The sequence below is a fragment of the Eptatretus burgeri genome, chromosome 2 (genome assembly GCF_056783735.1).
Source record: "Eptatretus burgeri isolate ZD-2024b chromosome 2, Ebu_testis_v1, whole genome shotgun sequence".
In the NCBI taxonomy this organism is placed as follows: domain Eukaryota; kingdom Metazoa; phylum Chordata; class Myxini; order Myxiniformes; family Myxinidae; genus Eptatretus; species Eptatretus burgeri.
The window spans coordinates 93521162-93541251 of record NC_140962.1 but is presented as its reverse complement, the minus strand read 5'-3'; the positions used below and the strand labels follow the sequence as shown (position 1 = coordinate 93541251).

Sequence of the window (20090 nt, the reverse complement as noted above, 5' to 3'; positions counted from 1 at the left end):
GGCACGAACGAGTTTCGGGGGTCTTTTGCGCATGCGCAGAACGGATGTGTTTTGGGGGTCATTCGCGCATGCGCAGAACGAACGAGTTTCGGGGGTCGTTCGCGCATGCGCAGAACGAACGAGTTTCGGGGGTCGTTTGCACATGTGCAGAAGGGACGAGTTTCGTGGGTCGTTCGCGCATGCGCAGAACGAACGAGTTTCGGGGGTCGTTCGCACATGCGCGAAACGAACGAGTTTCGGCGGTCGTTCGCGCATGCGCTGAACGAACGAGTTTCAGGGGTCGTTTGCGCATGCGCAGAACGAACGCGTTTCGGAGGACGTTCGCGCATGTGCAGAACGAACGAGTTTCGGGGGTCGTTTGCGCATGCGCAGAAAGGACGAGTTTCGGGGGTCGTTCGCGCATGCGCAGAACGAACTAGTTTCGGGATTCGTTCGCGCAAGCGCAGAACGAACGAGTTTCTGGGGTTGTTCCCGCATGCGCAGAACGAACGAGTTTCGGGGGTCCTTCGCGCATGCGCAGAACGAACGAGTTTCGGGGGTCGTTCGCGCATGCGCGGAACGAACGAGTTTCTGGGGTCGTTCGCGCATGCGCGGAACGAACGAGATTCGGGGGTGGTTCGCACATGCGCGGAACGAACGAGTTTCGGTGGTCGTTCGCGCATGCGCGGAACGAACGAGTTTCGGGGGTCTTTCGCGCATGCGCGGAACGAACGAGTTTCGGGGGTCTTTCGCGCATGCGCGGAACGAACGAGTTTCGGGGGTCTTTCGCGCATGCGCGGAACGAACGAGTTTCGGGGGTCTTTCGCGCATGCGCGGAACGAACGAGTTTCGGGGGTCTTTCGCGCATGCGCGGAACTAACGAGTTTCGGGGGTCGTTCGCGTATGCGCGGAACGAACGAGTTTCGGGGGTCGTTCGCGTATGCGTGGAACGAACGAGTTTCTGGGGTCTTTCGCGCATGCGCGGAACGAACGAGTTTCGGGGGTCGTTCGCGCATGCGCGGAACGAACGAGTTTCTGGGGTCGTTCGCGCATGCGCGGAACGAACGAGATTCGGGGGTGGTTCGCACATGCGCGGAACGAACGAGTTTCGGTGGTCGTTCGCGCATGCGCGGAACGAACGAGTTTCGGGGGTCTTTCGCGCATGCGCGGAACGAACGAGTTTCGGGGGTCTTTCGCGCATGCGCGGAACGAACGAGTTTCGGGGGTCTTTCGCGCATGCGCGGAACGAACGAGTTTCGGGGGTCTTTCGCGCATGCGCGGAACGAACGAGTTTCGGGGGTCTTTCGCGCATGCGCGGAACTAACGAGTTTCGGGGGTCGTTCGCGTATGCGCGGAACGAACGAGTTTCGGGGGTCGTTCGCGTATGCGTGGAACGAACGAGTTTCTGGGGTCTTTCGCGCATGCGCGGAACGAACGAGTTTCGGGGGGTCGTTCGCGCATGCACGGAACGAACGAGTTTCGGGGGTCTTTCGCGCATGCACGGAACGAACGAGTTTCGGGGGTCGTTCGCGCATGCGCGGAACGAACGAGTTTCGGGGGTCGTTCGCACATGCGTGGAACGAACGAGTTTCGGGGGTCGTTCGCGCATGCGCGTCACGAACGAGTTTCGGGGGTCGTTCGCGTATGCGCGTCACGAACGAGTTTCGGGGGTCGTTCGCGCATGCGCGGAACGAACGAGTTTCGGGGGTCGTTCGCGCATGCGCGGAACGAACGAGTTTCGGGGGTCTTTCGCGCATGCGCGGAACGAACGAGTTTCAGGGGTCGTTTGCACATGCGCGGAACGAACGCGTGTCGGGGCTCATTCGCGCATGCGCAGAACGAACGAGTTTCGGGGGTCGTTCGCGCATGCGCAGAACGAACGAGTTTCCGGAGTCGTTCGCGCATGTGTAAACCGAATGAGTTTCGTGTGTCGTTCGCGCATGCGCAGAACGAACGAGTTTCGGGGGTCGTTCGCGCATGTGTAAACCGAATGAGTTTCGTGTGTCGTTCGCGCATGCGCAGAACGAACGAGTTTCGGGGGTCGTTCGCGCATGTGTAAACCGAATGAGTTTCGTGTGTCGTTCGCGCATGCGCAGAACGAACGAATTTCGGGTGTCATTCGCGCATGCGCAGAACGAACGATTTTCGGGGGTCGTTTGGTCATGCGCAGAAAGCAATCATTGATAAAGGCCAGTTCAAAGGGACTGTGAGATGGCCTGCCATGCTGGGTGAGAGTTCCTTCCTTGCAGCCAGGAAAAGCATCGGGCCATTTAGGGCCCTGATAAAGAACGGGTGACGTGAACACCTGCTGCTGCACTCATCCACGATTTTCACATTTACAATCACTGTGTTTTCTTCCTTGAGTCACAGGTCCTGGGCCATGGGCAATGTAAATATTAGAATTGTACAGAGTTATAACCCACCTGTTTATGTTTAGTTTCAATTCCACAAATGTAGCATAAGGATGTCGGAAATGTCACACGAGTCTGCGAGCTTGGACACGCAAAACATTAGGTCTATTTTTTGGGGACATGTCTTTGAAATGTCACACTCAGGGATCGCGCATGCGCAGAACGAACGAGTTTCGGGGGTCGTTCGAGCATGCGAAGAATGAACGCGTTTCGGGGGTTTTTCGCGCATGCGCAGAACATGCGCAAAAAACTAGTTTCGTAAATTGTACTTGGGGAAACAACCCCGACATGCCACACGAATGTTTCACAACTCTGAGTCAAGAAAAAGAGAGGGGGGTGGTGTTGCTGTTTAATAAAACCACGTGCCTCTCAGGCAATGGCACCCAACATACAATGATCCCAAGGCAGTTATCAGTTATTTCATGAGTATTCATGAAGTTAGTCCTCCCCTCATGTCTAGTGGGTAAGGTGGATAAACCTCGTTGCGTGGGACTCGTCGTTCGGTCTAATATTAATATATATATATATATATATATATATATATATATATATATATATATATATATATATATATATATATATATATATATATATATATATATATATATATATATATATATATATATATATATATATATATATATATATATATATATATATATATTGTCGCGGATTCGCGCCCGCCGGCGTGCGAACGGCCACGTAACTCGAATCGCGGCACGTCGCCCACCGGACGGACAATCCAGTCGTGACCCTCTCGGACTAACGCCGGGAACCAGTCACGGGTGGACCTTTCGGTCTCACCGCGATCGAGCCAATCGGCCCCTGCGTGGGATAGGGTTGCTCGCCAAATTCGACCTACCTAAGTACCCACACGGAGGGTAGACCGGGCGATCGCACCTCGCCGCAGGTCGACTTCGGACACGGGCCACTTAAGCGACCCGTTCCGTACTATCGGGATAACCGAGCGGTGTTATTCGTCGGCCTTGACGGTTCGATTAATTATCGGGCGTCTTTGCCCACGACCAACCCTTTACGTGAAGCAAGATGGGGATTCAATGAAAGAAATGACGAAGCGAAGCGGGGAAAACAGTTCAATAATAAGCACATTTATTTCGCGATGAAGGGAAAGCACACATATACAATTCCACCAAAAGCACATGGAAAAGAAGAAGACAAAAAGCAAATGCAACAATGCAGATCTAATACCGACTACGCGAGCACACGGCAACACTTATACAATTTTACTTCACAGACGGCGCCGACAACACACATTCCCAAAGCAAAAGAAAAGAGAACCACCCTCCAGGATGAGGGGGTAGGCGGGCCTGGGGCCGAGACCGTGTCGGGCCTACCCGTCTGATGATGAGACGCGGAGCGGCGGTGGTGCCTCAACTCCGCGGGCCTCGCGGACAGTGTCTGGTAGGGGGTGGGAAGGGGGCCCCCTTTGTCGCACTATCTCAGCGCGGGGGGAAACAGGAGGGGGTTGCTGATGCTCGGGGAAAGGAGGATTTCACAAAATCGCGGGTCCCGCGACGAGCGTCTCCACCACGACCTCGGTCGCGCCGCCGGCCTTTCTCTCCGCAGTTCCCCGAATCCGACGCGAGCACCCCCTCGTCCGCCTTCGCCGCCGCCGCCTCTCCACAGCTCCGTCCTCTTCACTCCGACTCCGCGAACTCCCAACTGCACTGAACTCTTCCTCCGCTTCCAACTCAACTCTTCCTCCTGCGAACTCAACTGCCTCTTCACTTCCAACTGCGAACTCTTCCTCCTGCGAACTGCTCAACTCTTCCTCCTGCGAACCGAACTGCCTCGACTGACGAACGCGGCCCCTTATATCCCCCGTGGCCTCGCTCCTTCATCTTTGACCCTCTGCCTCCGACCTTTCACCTCTCTTGCTGGCTCCCCATTGGCCCGAGGAAAAGTGGGCGTGAATGCTTTTTGATCCATGAATTTGCATATAGCGACCGCCCTCCAACGCCCTGGAGGCGGGGCCAAACCGCCCCTCGCTCACCGATTGGACGGAACAAAAGTGGGCGTGAGTCGTTTTTGATCCGTTTTTCTGCGGAAAGTCCGCGATGCTTTTGAACACGCTGCTCGGTGCGCGCTCTACACGAGTCCAGCATCGGTGCCCACGAGTGGCGCGAGATGACGGTGATGCGATGGTGGCGAGTTGTGACGGTAAAGGTCGTGGCGGTTGTGGTGAAGCGGCGTTGTGGTTGGTGGTTGAGACGTGGTTGGTGGTGGTAATAATGGCGGTTGGTCCAAAATAAAGATAGTAAAAGAAAAACGGCTATCCTGAAGAGTCGCAGCCCTCATGAATGACATTTATTCCCTCTAGACAACGGGTTTGGGCCTAACTACACATATACTTACCGAGATATCTCACCTAAGGGACCTGAATGGTGGTTTGCGAATTTGGTCAACCACAACACTACCCCCTCCCCTTTTTACAGACTCGTCCCGAGTCGTCAAATTTTCGTGTGCCATCATGTGTAGTTTTCCCCTAGTACATTTTACCTACGGATCCCTGAGTGCGACATTCATGGTATTCGTGTCCCCAAAATAAATAACCTAAGGGCTGAGTAACTACCTAAACAAACTCACTCACACGGACGACTTAAATAAAAGTGCCGGCGCTAAGACAAACATGCCGGGGGCGCACTCATATTTACAGTACATCTTACCTTAACTTACAAATTTTACACTAAACCATGGCCCAGGATCACTGAACTCTGCAAAAAGAAAACAGTTAGCAGGGAGCCAGGCTGCTCGCATGCAGTCTCTGGCTCAACACATGCAGGTGACAGGGAATGTGGCTGGCTGCTCACACGCAGTCCAAGGCCTTCCCTTTTTAACTGAACGCAGTGAACCACAACGGTGCATGGGCTGCACAAACGTAGTCTCCGTGCCAGCTCAAGTGGAACACGCAATGAACACAACGAATGGATGGATGAATGGTTTGAACTGAACCACGGTGCACGGGCCGCCACTGCAGGCCCGTGTTGTAGCTGCCAACAGGGCAGTTCTTGCAGCTTGCAAACTGTTGCCTTGATCCTGGCGCACATGGCAATGAACAGGGGGAGGGCAAAGCAAAATTGAACGGGGGCTGGTGAACAGGGGCAGTGGGCATGGCATGGCAAAGGCAGCAGGCAAACACAGCCCGCAGAAGAAGGCCGCTGCAGGCAAACACAGCCGGCAGATGAACTGGCCGGCACAGGCCTTGAAGAAAAACAGCCAGCAGATGAACTGGCCGGCACAGGCCTTGCAGCACAGCAGCTGCAGACGATCCAGCCGGCACAGGCCTTGCAGCACAGCAGCTGCAGATGAAGTTGGCCAGCCTTTGCCGTTCCGTGGAGGTTGGTGGAGGGAGTGCGGTGGTGCTGGCCACTTGGAAGGCGGGCTCGGACCTACCTACCTGTCTCCCTCCCACCTATCGCCTTTGCCTGTCACTGTACATACCCACTTCCTTAATTTGTCAAACCCCAATTTCGCCCCAACTTAATTTTTTTTTTTTAACTCCCCACTATAAATCGTCCCCTAACCCCCTTTATCGTCTTTGTTCGGCTAACCTATCCTGTCACCTAGCCTACTCCCAACCCCTACGTTCCCTTCCCGGAGGGGAGTAAGGGAGAGCTAACGTCCTGTGTCGAGGCCCAACTCAAGCCTCAGAATGGCCTCCCCAGAGTTCAGCGATCTATAACCAAAGTGGGTCCAGCGGCCCACAACGAGAGCGAGGGGATGGATGGTGCGGAGGGGTACACTTCCTAATCTACCCTATCCATTTAACTGTTAAACTACCCCGGGGCTTTCAACAAGCGCCTCTCGCTTAAACTATTGGTTCTAACAACCCAGATTCCCGTCGCCTGTGTTGGTGTCCTCACAATTTCGGGCCTCGCCCCCCCAATTTTCTCTCCGTGCCCTCACACGGTCTCATGGCTGGGACACGTGGCTCCCTTTGGCAGGCACGACCCTCTGCCAATTCCCCAGCTATGGCACCCCCGGGCACTACACTGCCTCCGAGCCTACCAGCTCCCTAACACCGGGGAGTGCCCCCCATGGCACCTCCCCTGAAACGCACACGTGGCAAGCTGGCTTCCCGGGCCCCTTTCCGAGGGTCACCCATGCCCACAACACTGCCCATGCGGCTAATGGCGCCCCGGGCCCCCGCACCAAGCAGGCGCACCCGTGCCCACTACTCTATCCCGGCCCCCCCATGGGCCCATGGCCTACCGCGGCCGACTAGCCTGGTGCCCGGGGTACCCACTCAGCGATACTCACCTTTCGCAGCCACGCTCCCAAGCCCGTCAACAGGGCTCCTGCACCGCTCCAAATGGGTTTCGAGCCTACATTCCCACCAACAGCAAAACGACCTCCATTTTTCAATTTGACTAACCCAGCTAACTCACTTTACTCTGACCCCGGGGTCCCTTGGGCGGGAGTCACTCCTCCCCCCAATCACTCATCGCACCATGCATTCCCCATTCACTCCATACACACAGACCCGCTGGCCTCACTCACTCACCATGTACTCACCTCACAACTCTCCAACTCTTCAACACACCCACGCTGAACTCTGCCATCCTTCTAACTACATCCCCTAACTAACTCGTGCTCCCACGTCATCCCTTAAACTACAGCACGTTCCATTTAACACTACGTAGCTAAGCTACGTCCCCTCTACACATTCATAAGTCTGTCCATGTCCTCAAATAATCCCATTTTATTTCCCAACCTAAAGCTCACTAAATCCCTCTAACTAATCCATTCCACGGGCCCCATGAGGACTTACCCCTGCCCCATGAAGTCGGTCTAACTAAGCTAACCCTTCCCCCTAACTCGTTTCCATCCTGTGCCCTAGTAAGGGGGTCTTCCACCCCTTGCCCAGGAATCCTGTGCACCCGAAAATGAGGCTTGCTTCCTTTTTTTTTTTCTTTACCTGCGCAGCACCAGCGCGGCAACTCAGAGCTCGCGCACTTTACACCTGCCCGTGACGTCATGCAGCTGCACGTGTTCCTCGTCCCTCCTTGGACGGTACCATCCGGCAGGGATACCCCTCCTGCCGGATTCCAACCCCACGTGCAGCCATGACGTCACCGTGCGCATAAAAAAAACACAAGCCCCACGTCTCGAGGGGTTCCCCACGCGAACACATGTGCTTTGCCCGTTGGAGCTTAACACACACGATCGCGTGGAGAACCCGTCCGGTCCAAATCCGTAATCCTGCCTAAACTTTGTCCGTCCGCGGGATCGGCAAATCCACCGCTGGCGTTTCCGGACCGGGACTTCACTCTCGCAAGCGAGCACGTGGGGGCCTCGTGCGTTGCACAGCACGGACCTCGTGCTCACTGCTGGGTGAACCCGGCACGGTCCCCGAAACAACGACAGCCGCTACTCGGCTTTCTTTCTTCACATGTCGCCGTCGTCGCCATCCCACACACGCACTCCCGCGTGTTACGACGCTCACACTCCATTCCATTACGTTCACACCGGGAGACGCGGCTGCGTGCTCCCGCATGCCAACCGACATCTCCCTCACATACCGCTCTCTCACACACACGGTCTCCCTTGCATACGGCCGTTCACTCACGCATGCGGGGGCACTCACCCGCGGTGCCTCATCCACACACCGTGCCCCACTCATACACGCGGGGGCACTCAACCGCGGTGCCTCATCCACACTGGCCGTTTCATCCACACACACGGCCTCACTCACACACGGTGCCTCACCCACACATGCGGGGGCACTCACCCGCGGTGCCTCATCCACACTCCGCGTGCTGGGAAGCACGTACTCTGGCACCATCGCCACCACACCACTCACACACGGGGACGCACTCACACCTTGCACCACACACACAGGGACAACCACACTGGGATTCGTGTCCCCACAAGGGTCTCCGGGGCCTCTATACCCCCCAAGCTCTCAGTGCACCCGTTCACAGCACTCGTCCCCTCAACCTCGCAAAGCACGACCGAACTCACCTGGTCGTGACTCGCCTCAAGGGGGCATACTCCCTCCCCTCGTTCCTGGAGGAGGCTATCCAGCTGCTCGCACTGGGTCTCTACCCAGTCCACCAGCTCACCCTCATTATCCTCCACTACCTCCGTGTGTGTGTGCGTCTCTAAACCCGTCATTATCATGCAGTCTCTCCTCTATTTTTTCTGTCTCCCGTGTCTCTATACATTTTCTCTCCTGGTTCCTTTTTCTGTCTCTTCCTGGTTCCTTTTTCCTTCCCATCTGAGTCGTTCTTTCTCTCTGAGCCCCATTTGCTGTTCGTTCTCCCTCCGTAGCTCCTCAATCTCCATTGACTCCAATCTCGCTCTCCGTTTTAGTTGTTCAATTTCACACTCATATAGTTGTTGTTTTCTCTCCCACTGTTCCTCCTGCTCTTTGTTTTCCAATCTCATAGTTTCTTTCAATTGGCTCATTTCCTTCCTGTGTTTCATTCGCTGTTCTCTCACTACTCTTCCTCGTTTCCTCTCCTGTCCTTCCTTCTCCAGTTTCATGGTTTGCTTCATTTGGTTAATCTCCTTTTTGTGTTTCATTCGCTGCTGTCTCATTACTCTTCCTTGTTTCCTCTCTTGTCCTTCCTTCTCCAGTTTCGTTGTTTGCTTAATTTGGTTAATTTCCTTTTTGTGTTTCATTTGCTGCTGTCTCATTACTCTTCCTCGTTCCCTCTCCTGTCCTTCCTTCTCCAGTTTCATGGTTTTCTTGATTTGGTTCATCTCCTTTTTGTGTTTCATTCGCTGCTGTCTCATTACTCTTCCTTGTTTCCTCTCTTGTCCTTCCTTCTCCAGTTTCGTTGTTTGCTTAATTTGGTTAATCTCCTTTTTGTGTTTCATTTGCTGCTGTCTCATTACTCTTCCTCGTTCCCTCTCCTGTCCTTCCTTCTCCAGTTTCATGGTTTTCTTGATTTGGTTCATCTCCTTTTTGTGTTTCATTCGCTGCTGTCTCATTACTCTTCCTTGTTTCCTCTCTTGTCCTTCCTTCTCCAGTTTCGTTGTTTGCTTAATTTGGTTAATCTCCTTTTTGTGTTTCATTTGCTGCTGTCTCATTACTCTTCCTCGTTCCCTCTCCTGTCCTTCCTTCTCCAGTTTCATGGTTTTCTTGATTTGGTTCATCTCCATTTTGTGTTTCATTCGCTGCTGTCTCATTACTCTTCCTAGTTTCCTCTCCTGTCTTTCCTTATCCAGTTTCATGGTTTTTTTCATTTGGTTAATCTCCTTTTTGTGTTTCATTTGCTGTTCTTTGTCTATCTCCTCATACTCCAGCCTTTCTTTCAATTGGTCAACCTCAGATTCATGTTCTTTTTGTTTTCTATTCCATTGTTCCTCTCGTTCTTCCCTATCCAATCTCGTTGTGTCCTTCAATCTCCTGATTTCTCCTTCCTGCTTCATTCCTTGCTCCTTTACTTTCTCCTCGTATTCAAACCTATTTTTTTCCTTTTGTCGTTCAGTTTCAAATTCATACTCTTTCAGTTTTCTATTCCACTGTCTTTCTTGTTCCTCCTTCTGCAATCTCGTCATTTCTTTCAACTGACTGATTTCTTTCTCCTGTCTCATTCGTTCTTCCTTCATTACTCTTTCTTGTTCCTCATTCTTTAGTCTGGCCTTCGCTTCCAGCTGTTCGATCTGTACAGTGTGGTTTCTTAAAGTTTCATTTTCCGTTCTCTTCCTTTCCTCTTTTAACACTCTCAGTTCGTTTTGTAGTTCCCTCTCTTTGTTTTGGTGTTTCTGTAACTCAGAAACTTTCTTTTCCAATTCCTTTCTCATCTCCGCACACTCAGACTTTGCTTTGGCTTCTAACTGTTCTTCCGGCTTGCGCTTGTGGTTTTCTAACCGTCTTCCTAGTTCCTCTGTCTCCGTTTTTCCCTCCAGTCCCAGCTTATCAACTCTCTTCGTCATGTCTTGAAGTCTTTTCTCACACTCCACCGTTTCGACCTTCAATCCCTCCTCTGTCTCCTCCTGGCTTTCTTTTAATTTTTCTAATACCTTCTTTACCTCGTGTCTCGTCTTACACGTCTCCCGAATTATTTTCTCGCCCGCCCCGACCGCGGGCCTGACAGCCGTTGCACTCCCCCCCAGCTCGTTCGTCCCAGCACGTGGCAGCGCCATTTTCTCGCCCGTGGTCCGCGTTTCGCTCCTCGCCATTGCCATAATGCCTGCCTGCAGGCCTATGCCCATGCTCTGCATCTCACCCCGCATTTCTTTCATTTGGTTTTTCGCTTCGAGTGCGTTTCCATCCATGTTTTTATTTTCGTTTATAAATTCATTTGTGTATGTATCCATCTTTTCGTTCATTTGCTTGATCATGTTCGCTGTCATTTCCGCCAGCATGGCGCATAGCTGGGCCATGTCGGGTGCGCTTGGGTGAGCCGTTTCGGCAGGGGTTGGGGAAGGGTTTTGGTGGAGAGGGGGAGGGGAGGTGTCATACACCGCGGCCGCTGCCGCACCCATTTCGGGCTCTGGGCTCAGTTGGGGGAGTTCATGTTCCTGCACAATCAACATTTCCTGCACGGGGATTTCATCCTGAGCCATGGATTCCACATATTCTACATCCATTTCTAATACCCCCGGCTCCCGCTCGCCTTGAGACGCCATCTTGCTTCTCTTAAAGGGTTAATTTAGCTCGCTCGTAATTTGGAGGGAATCGGGGGTCGCTCCTCTCACCCCTGGACCGATTCCCGTGAATTTAGCCGGAGACAGGAGAGCCCGTTTTCCCGTTCTCCGATACCAGTGCCGCGAGGAGGGCGATGGGTTTATATCCCACTCCTGACACCAGTGTCGCGGATTCGCGCCCGCCGGCGTGCGAACGGCCACGTAACTCGAATCGCGGCACGTCGCCCACCGGAAAGACAATCCAGTCGTGACCCTCTCGGACTAACGCCGGGAACCAGTCACGGGTGGACCTTTCGGTCTCACCGCGATCGAGCCAATCGGCCCCCGCGTGGGATAGGGTTGCTCGCCAAATTCGACCTACCTAAGTACCCACACGGAGGGTAGACCGGGCGATCGCACCTCGCCGCAGGTCGACTTCGGACACGGGCCACTTAAGCGACCCGTTCCGTACTATCGGGATAACCGAGCGGTGTTATTCGTCGGCCTCGACGGTTCGATTAATTATCGGGCGTCTTTGCCCACGACCAACCCTTTACGTGAAGCAAGATGGGGATTCAATGAAAGAAATTACGAAGCGAAGCGGGGAAAGCAGTTCAATAATAAGCACATTTATTTCGCGATGAACGGAAAGCACACATATACAATTCCACCAAAAGCACATGGAAAAGAAGAAGACAAAAAGCAAATGCAACAATGCAGATCTAATACCGACTACGCGAGCACACGGCAACACTTATACAATTTTACTTCACAGACGGCGCCGACAACACACATTCCCAAAGCAAAAGAAAAGAGAACCACCCTCCAGGATGAGGGGGTAGGCGGGCCTGGGGCCGAGACCGTGTCGGGCCTACCCGTCTGATGAGGAGACGCGGAGCGGCGGTGGTGCCTCAACTCCGCGGGCCTCGCGGACAGTGTCTGGTAGGGGGTGGGAAGGGGGCCCCCTTTTGTCGCACTATCTCAGCGCGGGGGGAAACAGGAGGGGGTGGCTGATGCTCGGGGAAAGGAGGATTTCACAAAATCGCGGGTCCCGCGACGAGCGTCTCCACCACGACCTCGGTCGCGCCGCCGGCCTTTCTCTCCACAGTTCCCCGAATCCGACGCGAGTACCCCCTCGTCCGCCTTCGCCGCCGCCGCCTCTCCACAGCTCCGTCCTCTTCACTCCGACTCCGCGAACTCCCAACTGCACTGAACTCTTCCTCCGCTTCCAACTCAACTTCCAAAGCGGCGTTGTGGTTGGTGGTTGAGACGTGGTTGGTGGTGGTAATAATGGCGGTTGGTCCAAAATAAAGATAGTAAAAGAAAAACGGCTATCCTGAAGAGTCGCAGCCCTCATGAATGACATTTATTCCCTCTAGACAACGGGTTTGGGCCTAAATACACATATACTTACCGAGATATCTCACCTAAGGGACCTGAATGGTGGTTTGCGAATTTGGTCAACCACAACAATATATATGTCTTCGATCCTCACTCTGACTCCACTTAAACCCTTTCCACCTCGCTGGTATACAAAGCACACACACCACTCAATCGCATCTCTGATGGGTTCACGCTGTGAGCACGTTCCACGTGTTCGGATCACAAGCTTCTCTGCCGACAAGGCATCCTTCCTCGTGAGTTTGTGCGCCATTTCTCAACCGACACCTCCCTTCAATCCTCATCTCACTCCACGAACCTCACCCTCTTCACCGCCACCGCCTCCCACACAGGGGAAAAACACTCTCACGACCATTCACACTCATCCTCACGATAGTTCGAAATTCTACTTTGAGCGCCACACGGTGCCGACCATTACCCTGGGCGCCGCGTGGTGCTTGACTACTCCACAGACACCACAATTAGCACCACATTTCACTGGGAACGTCCAGTGTAAGCATCCTGCTCGATCATCATCACAACTGCCCTCACACAGTCATCAAGCCACGTCAAAACCTCAAGGGACGAGGAGAGGACGCGGGAAGGACGATTCAGGGACTTGGTGCGGGTCCCGAATGTGCGTTGCGGCTCCGTGGAGGAGCACATGGGTAGCGGGAGATGTCCGCTAACATTCTCCCTCAAAATAGCCATCAGTGTCTGTTCAGGGCCGGGGTGTGCGCTCAGGTAGCGCGGCCCCATATTAAGTGAAGAGCTCCGAGCCATGCCAAGGTTGGCAAGCTTCTGAGGCAGTTTCCAGTCTCTGAGCCTGGCGGAGTGGGGCGAAGGCCTCTGTGGCCCAATAGGGGAGCGGGATTTGGGTCACAGCGCGTCACTATCCAGTCCTCGCCCCAACCTCCATCCGGGGATTATAAAAGGAGCAGCGCGGAGCCGTTTGGTGGTGTGGCTGACCTGCTTCGCTCTTCTCTCCCTCCTCCTCCACCTCCACCTCCACCTCCACCTTCTTCCTCTTCTTCCTCTTCTTCCTCCTCTTCCTCCTCTTCTTCCTCTTCTTCCTATTCTTCTTCTTATTCTTCTTCTTCCTCTTCCTCATGGGTACGAGGGTGTCTCACAGTCTTGCCATCATCTTGCTGCTGCTGTCGGGGCCACTGAACCAGACGGGGTCGTCAACTGGTCGAACACGGGCGAATCATCGCGCAGCGCAAGGTGCCACGTGTCCCTGTGATCGAGTAGGAAGGAGATAAAACAGAGGTACACCATTCATACGTACAGATACCGACACGGTTAGAATAGGGACTTTCCATTCCACCATCTCTCTATACTCCCCTTTGTCCAGTCCACTGTGGACACAATAGCTCGATTGTTCATGGTGGGCTGGGACAAAGGATCGGAAATCTTCTTCTTCTTCTTCTACTTCCCACAGCAGCTTCGCTGCCGGGGTAGCTATCATTTCTTGGAAGCGCGACTGTGTCTCTGATGCAGTGTCCCTCCACCAGTACACACTGGTACTCATTTCGCCGACGGGAATGATGACACAGGCTGAGTCAACCTCCTCTTGTATTAATTCAGCGGCCAACGGGGTTTGAACTCAGGACCCGAGGATCCCAAGCCGCCATCCTAACGACAAGTAAAAACCAGGCTTATGGGAACGGAAATACAATAAATCTTCCTCCAACGCGGCTTCCTCGATCTCGGTTTCCAATTTTAACGCTGAAAAACCAGCCCCAGCACGAGGGTGTGTTTCGCATTTTTACGATGGTGGCTGGTATTTTCCCCAAGATATATATTATTCTTATTCCTTGTCACTGCACTTTACTTAACTCTTGCCTACACAACGGAGGTCTTAGGCGAAATACAAGGCTAAAAATACCCTCCTTGTGTGGACAAGGGTTAATTAATATTTAATTTATACATACAATGATCCGAGTCGCCACCTGCCGCCATCGCGATCGCAGTTCGAATTTACATATACAGTATATATATATATATATATATATATATATATATATATATATATATATATATATATATATATATATATATATATATATATATATATATATATATATATACATAGAAAAACATATATAAATATAATACCAAGCTTGCACACTAAAAACTCGGCTCGCCGTCACACGATCCCTATGAAATTGCTGTGGCACTTAGCGGACATGCCGACAATGTTTGGGAAGTGTTGGCGTTCCATAGTACCGCTTGCGTTTTGCACAATGCGTATTTTTGTCATTCCCCGTGTACGGTCTGTCGTCTGCTACCAGCTATGTTGTACTGCTATCCCGTGCATGTGCACGGGTATCCTCGGTTCGTATGGGTCCTTAAAACCCATAAAAGTCCAACATTTTTGAGTTGTACAATTTAAGTACTTAAATGTCCTTAAATTTCAGGAAAATGTTCAAAAGTCAATAAAAATCAGATTTTCCTGTTATTTGGTGAAGGGTGTTTCATTTTCCTCACACTAGTATTCTAAACAAGGACAAATGTGTCCAATAGCCACATCCTAAAGGTTTTGTCTTTACCACAAGAAGAAGAACAAGAACAAGAGGAAGAAGAAGAAAAAAAAACAACAACTTCCGATATTTCGTCATGTGCCTTGATTAAGCCAATAGCGAGACCCGTCATAGTGTATTTTCGAAATAAATAGTGTATTTACGAAATTACAATACGATAAATGGAATAATCTTTAAATACTAACGTGAACTTTTCGAAACTTTAAAGCAAATGTCCGAATATATTTAAAAGTTCATGATAGATGCTCTCAAAAGGCACCCTCAATGCGAGGATGTGTACAGGTGTTAAGTATTTAAGGAGATCCGGATCCTGTATATAAAAGAGCCGAGTCCTAAAGGTTTTGTCTTCACAAGAACAAGAACAAGAACAAGAACAAGAACAAGAACAAGAACAAGAACAAGAACAAGAACAAGAACAAGAACAAGAACGCCGAGCTCTCTTCGAGCCACATTCGCTATGCGAGATGCGGCTAAAAATTCCCGCCCGCCCTCATGCCAGAGCATGTGGCTTTGTTTTTTGCGTGGCTGCCAAAGTGGTCATGTGTCTGCATTCGGATCATCTCGGCAAACTTCGGCCGCCATTGTGCTCATTGTCATCACAATTAAAGAGCTGAACAATACGCCTATTATATCCATTATCATCGGCATTTATAGAATTTGTTGACCCAAATTTATATGCACCATACATCAAAGGATGCCTGGACAATGCTATTTCCAAGCTACCTGGCTTGATAAACCGGAATTCAAAGGATGGTTGGAGAAAGATCCCGGCTGTCGATCTTCTGCTCGTTGTCGTGTGTGCCGCAAATCTTTCTCTGTGAAAAGCTTGGGAGTTTCTGCCGTCACCGTCCATGGTAAAGGACAAAAACATCTACAAGGTGAGTGAAACTGTGTTTGCCTATTCTGATATATGATCAACGATCTTTTGGGCATTGAGTGATTGACCGAATTGTCTCGCAGTATGCATGGTATCTGGTATGTATTTGATTTCAATGTAAATACATACCTGGTACTTTTCTATTTTACAGCTATGAGGTGTAGTTCGTAAAGTGTTGCTGGTTTCCCATGGTCAGACGTCTGTTGAGAGGGGTTTTTTCCCTCAACAGACAGATAGAGAAGGACAGCCTGGGTGAAGGCATGCTTGTGGCACTGAGGCAGATTATTGATTATTTTGTACTGGTAGGTGGAATGCTCAAAGTTGAAATCACAAAGGAACTGCTATCCTCAGCCTCCAGTTCTCGACAAAAATACCATCAATATCTTGAAGAAGAGAAAAGAAAGAAAGGGCAAGAAGCCATCTAAAGAAAACGAAAAATGGTTGAAGATGAAGTGGATAGTTTGAAAAAGAGAAAGAAGGTGTTGGAAACTGACATAGAAGGTCTGACCACATTGTCAGAAAAATATGCAGACGAGGCTGAGGCAAAAGGTGGCAAAACTAGCCACAGTCTTCTGGTAAAATCAAATGCTCTCAGGCACTCTGCCAAGCAAAAACGGGGGGAACTCAAAGTTCTAGAAAGAGAAATTCAGGAGAAGGCTAAATCCTTGCCTGCTATGTCCTAATTGGATATTACAATGACATGAAGCTTACAAAATGTACTGTTCTGTAGTGTAGAAGCAGTCAGGAGCTGCTGCAACTTTGCAGGTGGCAGCACCTACAATAACATTTTAACATAACAACACATTAACATTGAGAGTGCTGCCATCTCGAAACTTGTGACTGCTCCTGGCTGATTCTACAGTAACTGTGAAGTGAATTTGCCAATTGGCTGTGTGGCGCATTGTGCCTTGTTGACTGAATAAGCTCCTGCTGTGTTCTTTATGTTCATTATTAAAATAGATTGTTTGTAAAGTTACTATCTTTGTTAATTTCTCGGTGACTCACCTCAATTTACCCCTGGAATTTCTGGGATGTGGTCCTTAAAAAGGGTTATTTTAGCCCTTAAAGGTCCTGAAAAAAGACATCTCAAAATAAGTGGGAACCCTGGTATCGCTAGTAGATATATATATATATATATATATATATATATATATATATATATATATATATATATATATATATATATATATATATATATATATATATATACTGTTGGGGGTCGGGTGAGAAGACTACAAAGTGGGGGAAGCTATCTCGGCTCCCAACAGACTCCCAGGAATTGTAGGCCATCACACACGGATAATTCTGTGACGAGGCGGGTCGCTTAACCGACCGTAGACGCCAATAACTCAACCGAGGGTCCTCCCGTCTATGGGGTAATAGGGTTACCTAATTAATCACGTGGTTTAATTACCAGGGAACATGCCCTTGGTACACCTTGTCCTAACCGGATCACTCTACCGGATCGGATCACTTTACCGGATCGGATGCAGCTGAGCGACACTGCCAAGGATGTACTGGCTGAAAGGAACGGATCATTGGGAATAAAGTCCCGGCTAAACTAGGATTCGGACCATGCTGGATCAATGGAAGAAAAGACAAAAACTAGCAGGGAACATTCCTCATAATAATTTATTAACAATGGGCGAGTAATGGTATGTGGCACGATCAGGATTTATTGGGGTGTGTTGTGCAGATATGGGGGAGAGAAGTGTGGTGCAGCAAATAAACACGCAACTTACAAAAGGGGACACAGACTAGGAACATATCTAGCCGGGTCTCCGAGCCCCTTTTGGGTGTCCCCCTCTTGGAACAACAATTAGTTGCCTGCAGTGAGTCTCCGGTGCTGCCCATCACCGAGGGTTCCCCTGTCGGGGTTGTCCCCCGATGTGATGAGGAAACATCCCGGGTTCTTGACTGTGGACCAGGGAGAAGTTTGCACAGCGGTTGCTCGGCCTCCCGGACCAGGGAAAGGTGGCCGCTGCACTGAAAACGGATAAGTTTGCCAACGGTTCCTCGTGGATTCGCAGTGGTTCGTTCATGCGCTTCTGTGATTGGAGGTTTGTGCATCGGGCAAGGCTGAACTGTGTCCCGACTAATGCTGTGACCCATCGATGGAATCCCGCTGCCCCCCAGGGGTGTCGGCGGTGTTGCTATCCCCGGGAGACTCTGGCTCACATTGTTGACCATTGTCCCCCGGGTATGGTACCCATTCGCCGCCGTCACAACATGATCCAGAGTCGCCTGGTCAAGGCCATTCGTCATGGGGACGTATATGTAGATCAACATGTTCCTGGTGATCCCTCCCCACATGAAAGACCAGACATCACTGTGGTGGAGGGAAATAAAATCACAATTGTTGACATTGCTGTCCCCTTTGACAATGGTTCCGATGCCCTTGCCACTTGCGCAGCTGCAAAGAGGGAGAAGTACGAAGGCCTGCGTAAAGCATTGGTGGCTAAGGGCAAGGATGTCCAGGTGCTTGGGTTCATAGTGGGGGCACTGGGATCGTGGTTCCCTGGAAATGAGTCGGCCCTGAACCGGTTGGGAATCTCCCGGTCTTACCGGAAGCTGATGCGTCGGCTTTGTTGTATTGATGCCATAAAGGGATCCCGGGATATTTATATTGAGCACATGTCGGGCCATCGTCAGTATGAAGAGGTTTGAGGTTGGTACTTCCCTATTTCCCTTCCTCCCCTCTTTCCTCCCCCCCCCCTTTTTTTTTTTTTTTTATTTTTTTTTTTTTTTGTATGGTGTGCATGGTTTCTATGTTTGTCTAAGTGAATGGATCTTGCCAAACGGACGAGAAGCGCAAATTTCCATTTTTGGACTGGTCCCCTTTCTTTATGGCTTGGTGCCCTTAATTGGTCCTTGGGGGTTGTGTTCTTTTTATTTTGACATTCCCCCAGGGGCCTATTTCTATTCTCTTTTTGATTCTAACGGTGTGGAGGAATTTTATCCTCAGTGTCTATTCCTTTTTTAACTTTTTAATTTTGGTCTTTTATAAATTTTTAATAAATCTGTTCTTATCGGTTTAATTGTTATTTATTGTTGTGAATGAATGGTGGTTTTTTTTTTTTTTTTTTTTTTTTGTTGTTGTTATAATTTTTTTTTTTTTTTTTTTTTTTTTCCTCTTTCCTCTCGGTACAGTGTGTGGACGTCCAATTCCGGGAACTGTTTCATGAATTATTGCGAATCTTTTTCTTTTGTGTATGATTCTACTTTTTGGAATACAGATACCCGATGGAAGAGGACGGACGGAGGCCGGGTCGGCGAGGTGAAGGTGCTGCTCGAGATGTGGAGACGTTCCCCTGCGAGTACCATCGCTTCTCGGCCTTCGATGGCTAAGATCAAGTGTAGTATCTGTTCTTATTGGTTTAATTGTTATTTATTGTTGTGAATGAATGGTGATTTTTTTTTTTTTTTTTTGTTGTTGTTATAATTTTTTAATTTTTTTTTTTTTTTTTTTTTTTTTTCCTCTTTCCTCTCGGTACAGTGTGTGGACGTCCAATTCCGGGAACTGTTTCATGAATTATTGCGAATCTTTTTCTTTTGTGTATGATTCTACTTTTTGGAATACAGATACCCGATGGAAGAGGACGGACGGAGGCCGGGTCGGCGAGGTGAAGGTGCTGCTCGAGATGTGGAGACGTTCCCCTGCGAGTACTGCGGTAAAAACCTAGCGACGCTCGCGGGGTGGCGTCGACACATCGCCCGCATGCACCGGGTGGTCGCCGCGGAGGCTAACGCCCCCGTCGGCCCCCAGACCCAGGTATTTCTGTACCCGCTTCCCGATCGGTGGCCTTGTTCACTGTGCCGTGAGACTTTTTTTAATTTTCAGACCCTACAACGACATCTAAAGCGGTTTCATGCCGAGACCGCTTTTATTTCAGTTTTTAGATGCTCGAGGTGCGACCTGGAATACGATACGGCAAGGAAGGCGGCGAACCACTTCCAAATCCACCGGAAAGAGGACAGAGTTCGCCCCTCCGTTGCCGGTATCGCTGGGCCTTCGGGTAATCGACTGCCGAGACGACGGCTGGCTGAGACTAGCGCTGATTCTAGACAGGTGCCCCAAGTTACTACAAAGGATGCACCGGGTCCGGTCGCCCCGGCCGAGAGCTATGGCTCTGACGACGGGGCGGCCGGCCCGCGTATTGTAAATATGAGTGGAATCGGTGGTAGTAGGCGGCGGTCGTTCCGGAGGTCCTGGTCACCAGTTTTGGGTTGCCCCTCTGGAGGGCAGGCTGATCTGATTCTGGAGTCTAGCCGGGTCTTCGAGCCCCTTTTGGGTGTCCC

General features: G+C 50.7%; 1 pseudogene; it reads left to right on the top strand.

The window, feature by feature from the left end:
- The first annotated feature begins 19113 nt into the window (after positions 1–19113).
- LOC147032575 (U2 spliceosomal RNA) lies at positions 19114–19210 on the top strand (annotated as a pseudogene).
- The last annotated feature ends 880 nt before the right edge of the window (positions 19211–20090 follow it).